The following is a 5,347-nucleotide window of genomic DNA, read 5'->3' on the forward strand; positions in this document are numbered from 1 at the left end:
TTAACTGTTCAAATGCGTTATATTGAATTTTAAACTTTTTTTTTGTTTGTTAGTGGAATGTAAAGGCTTATGCTTACCTTTTAGTTCAATGAATATCTGTTGTTCCGTTGGCTGTCATTGCAATTGTTATATTCTTAAGTTTCAATTCCGTTATCCTAGCTGAGGACTATATTAGCAATCAATTCTTTTCTTTTTTAGAGAAAAAAAAGCATCTTTAAAAAAAAAAGCATTAAGAATGAAATTCTAACTGAATATTATGGTTGCAAACGAGTCAAGTCGAATCGAACCTGAACCCAATCAAATTGAGTTTCGACTTAATTTTACTATTTCGAACTCGATGAGCTTTCAATGTAAAGCTCGATTTCAATCGCAAATTCAAGCTGATTCAAGCTCGAACTCAAGTTTAAAAATTTTAAAATACTTATTTTGTTTTTTTTAAATGAATAAAATAGTAATTTTTCTTAATAAACAATAAAATATTATGAATATATATGTAATTTCAATATTAAAATAAAAAATAATATATAATCGAGTCGGCTTGCTAATTAACGAACTGAATATCTTTGAATTCGAGTTCAAACTCGACTCGATCAACTCAAGTTTGACTCAAGTTCGATGTTGATCGAATTCAAATCGACTTTTGACTCAAACTACTTACGATTAGCTCGCGAGTGCCACGACTCATACAACTAAGAACTATATTAGCAATATGTTTTTTTTAAGGAAAAAAAAGCATTAAGAATGGAAAAAAGAAATATATTCTAACTGAGAACTATATTAACAATCTGTTCATTTTTTTTCGGGAAAAAGAAGCATTAAGAACGAAAAAAGAACAGATTGTTAATATAGTCCTCAACCAGAATTTCATTCTTAATGCTTTTTTTTTCTTTTAAAAAAAATCCGTTATCATTAGGAACAAGTTTTTGGTTAACCTCGGAATTACTTTGCTGAGTAGCATAGCAATATATTATAACTACTTTACAAAAGGGGCTATTTAACTTATCTTTCAATTTTGTTTACTTTGGGGTTGTTTGGCAAACGAGTTTTGTCAGCCAAGACTACTTATGTTCAGGGAAGTTTCATACAATACTTTTAAATAGCATTAGAAAAAAATCTATAAACAAAATTGGACATAGGCAACTAATTATGCGTCCCTAAACCAATCAATTTCGTCACGAAAGTCAATTGATAAATTTTTTTGTCCTTCAAATTTTTTACTCATACCACTTAAGTCCTCAGCCGATGTTCCACAAGGGCCTAAACTCAAAAAGGAATTAAAAATCTTCAAATTTTTTTTTTCTTCTTCTTTCCTTTGGTATTGTACCTCTTGGCCATCAGTTTGAACAATTTAAATCACTTAAATAAAGTCTACAAAGTCCACACTTCCTATAAAACAGTAAGTAGCTTTTTAGTTCTACTTTCTGTAGCAAGAAAGTGCCACAAATCTTTTTCTCCTCAAAGAACCATGTGCCTCTAATGAAAAGCAAAGAAAAGGTTTTATGAAAACCACCCGGAAAATTTGAAAATCTCATGAGTTGCACCTAAAGACCAAAATCGTCCATAGATATGAATTGCAAAATATCTTCAAAGTTTGCCATGTGATTGTTAGTAAACAATAATAACTACAACAATAGAAAATGGATTTGACGTGAAAATTCACTTTCATCAAGGAAATTTGCCTCCACTATTCTACTATCGGGTTTGCGGCAACTCTCTCTAGGAATAACAAAGCCAACCAAAATTTCCACACAGTAGTATGCTGAAATTCTCCCAAAAATGGTTTAGAAAATATTGTTTTGAACAAAATAGAAGAATAATAAAACAGAAGTAAAAGTGAGTTTTCTGTTATCTAGACACTCTTATTTATAACGTTCAGATATTCCAAAAGAAATGTTTGTCTTTTGGAAACGTATTTCTTCATGAATAGGTTCTTTTTAAAAATGAATGGACACTTAATGGTTGTATACGTTGTATCATCAGATACAATCCCTAAAAGAAAACCGTTTAGTTAAGAAGAAATATTAAAACGAAATTAATTAAAGTTTCCCTCCAAATGCATGTGCAATTTTGAAGTTTTCCTCCAAAATTTCCTACCATCCAAATTGATTTGAATAGGTATGCACTTGACTATAAACATCTTACATTCTTCACATACTTTCAATGTGAGATTCATCACTAACTATTTCCAACAGTGATACAAGGGAAATTCAAACTTTCGAACTTGGTTTACATCAAATGTCTTTCAAGACCACCAGGAAAAAGACCGAATCCAAACAAAAACACACACACAAGTTTTTCAACAATGGCTAAAGACTTCAGAAGAGTTTAATTCGTGGGGAACAAAAATTTTTTCAACAAGCAATAAGCTATTTTAAAGATGAAATAATGGATGATTATACAGTATGGTTTGGCTGTCTCCAGTCTCCACCATTTTTGTGGTAAAAGGCTGACGCGATGTAGAGTGACGTGAATGATCCGCAAAATGTGCAGAGCAACGTGGCTTTTCTGGTTCTGTAATGTAAACTAAAGGAAAGTTAATTATAGTAAACCTCATGAAGTTTTGGTGGAGTTGCACTTTGCCTCTCACGGTATTTTCAATTAGGCCCTTTGGCCCTGTTTCATGTTTTTTATCTAATACTCTTGACCCATGGAAAAAATTCTTCACTCTTGACTCATTTTTCGTTCTTCCATTTGTTTTCTTTTTTGTTGCTCATCCATTTTATATCCATCCCCCTTACTTTTGTTTTTACCATGCATTTCTCTCCACTGAATTTTCATTTCCTTATACTATATAAGAACGAGTTTAGGACAAAAACGGTTTTTGGATTTCAACCGCAAGGGTGGGGTTATTTTGAGAATGTGAGAGTGTTTGAAGTGCAATTGGAGCATTGAGTACAAGTCATTACAGCTTTAATTTCGCTATAATTACTTATATAACATTTCAGACATTTAAGGTTATGGGCAGGTTGGGTAGGTTACAATGTTTGGTGCCAAATTGAATATCAAGTACAACTGAATTAAGCTTGTGTTTTGATAGAATTACATAAAAGTCCTTTTAATCATTTATTATACTAACATCCAAGCCTTCCAATTTCCTGAAACCTTTTTCATCCATTAAGGAATTAATTGGATGTTTACATAATTGGATTTTAATTACAATTAATTAATCTAATTATTATCTGAACAATCATTATCATATTTATGCCCTATGTTTAGCCGATAACCTTTCTTCTTTTTCCGTTTCACCCCTTTGGTTTTATTATGGCTATTACATATTTGGTGGAAGGCGTAGCTTTTCCTTTAAATTGAGGTGAGTTCTTTGGGTTTGTCTTCTTCAAATGTAGTTTTTTTTTTTTCTGATGATTGGTTTATTCAAGAACTCCATGTAGTTTGGTTTTTGATACTTCTAATTCCAAAAACTGACTAATTGTATTGTTTTCCTTAGTAGATCTCAGAGATTCTATCTCTGATCAAAGAACCATTTGAGATAATGTTGTCACTTTCTAAAATAATCAGAAAAGTAATTTTATCATCTTCTCCTCCTCGGCCAACGTATTATCTCTTTATTTAAGTCAAATAACCTTATTTCTCATGAATTTTCTCCTATTGTTCTTGACTCCAGGGATCTGTTGACTACGTTCTAGTAGTTATGTTTGTACCATAACTACTGCGAAGCAAACAAATGTGCAGACATGCTAGCGAACTGGGGAAGAAGCAGCAATGAAGACTCCACCTTTTTTTAATCTTATCCTGATTTTGTCCTTCCCTTACTTTTGCAAGACTTAAAAGGGTGTCATCAACACACGGATGACTGTACTTTTACTATTACTCTATAGACTTTGACTTTGTTTTAATGCATCTTTATTTTACCAAAAAAAAAAGGACTTTCTGGTATGTCGTGATTCATCACCTACACATACCGTCCCATACTATATATCACTCAAACTAAACCATGTAAAAGCATGATATATTTTGACAGTTCTCGAAAGAAAGAAGTCTGAATTTCCAGAATTCCCGTTGTCTTGCTGCTACCAAGTAGCTAGGAATCCAAATTCCTGAGTGGAAAAAAAAAAAAAAAAGGGGTATGATCCAGCAGTTACCATGAAGAAGTCCCAATCTTGACATCTTCTTCTAAGGTCTCAGATTGCTTGAAGACGCTAATCAGTATTGTTGAAACTAAGGTATGAAAAATCGATGAAAGCGATTGAAACTTGAGGGTCTGAGGCAAGAGGCTTATGGGTGTGGGTATTGCAATAAGCATAGCAAGAAGGGATGGAGTCGAGGCCTGGTGATTTTGCCAATAGTTTAATGCTTGACAATTTTTTTGATGGTTGAACATAATTATTATGGCATTTTATATTATAGATAAAGTATGGTTCAAGTAGTTATTTTTTCATGTAATATGATTTGGAATTCAGCTTGTGTTTATTTTAATTGGGAATTTTATGATTGTAAAATTTATTAACTTAGAATTTTGTACTTCATTGAAACTAAAAAAGAAAATTAATCATGCTATAGTACTAAGATGTCATTTGCACTCTATTTGCTTTCCATGTTATGATCTCGTTCTTGTATTCTACTGTTTATATAGTTTCAAATACAAAAAAATTGCTTTTTATGCTATCTAAAATAATTTGTAGTGAAACTTGATGAGTTTAAATGCTTCAGCCACAATATCATTTTGATTGCATTGTATTAATTCATTTACTCATAATTGTATGTCGTACAATGATAAATAATGTTTCTTGAATTGATTGAAGCAACTATTATCCATAGTTCAAACGAATCAATTAAGTAGAGTTGCTATATTGGATACTCATACAAGTAAACATTGGAAAATATCATTAAGCAGTTTCTACCTATAGTTTGCAATTCGAATTCACATGAGGAATTTCTTTTGATTTTAGTTACCATTTTCTACAATTGCAAATTTATAAAATATTATTTGCACCAATTTTTTATAATCAAGGTAGTTTCAAATCAGATCTTTAACAATTTCGCAGATTTGAACTTATTTATGAGATTATGAAGAAATGCCCCTAGCAAAAAACACCAAATCTGAATAGTTTCTACAAAACTTTGAAAAAGACCACTTAAGTTTCTTATCTATCTATCATTTTTGGGCATTATTATCTCTGTAAGAAACATGTGATTAAGTCGTATTATGCCCACCAAATTATATAAATAGTTAGTCTAAAATAAAATTATTTTAGATTAGATTGGACGCAAAGTGATTGATGAATAAACTTAACTTGATAATTCAGGTTGAGCTTAAGTCGAGGGAGAAATCAGAAACATTGCTTGAGGGATTTTTCACGAACACATATAGATTCGAGAGATGAGGAGT

The sequence above is a fragment of the Coffea eugenioides genome, chromosome 8, assembly GCF_003713205.1.
Source record: "Coffea eugenioides isolate CCC68of chromosome 8, Ceug_1.0, whole genome shotgun sequence".
Taxonomy (NCBI): domain Eukaryota; kingdom Viridiplantae; phylum Streptophyta; class Magnoliopsida; order Gentianales; family Rubiaceae; genus Coffea; species Coffea eugenioides.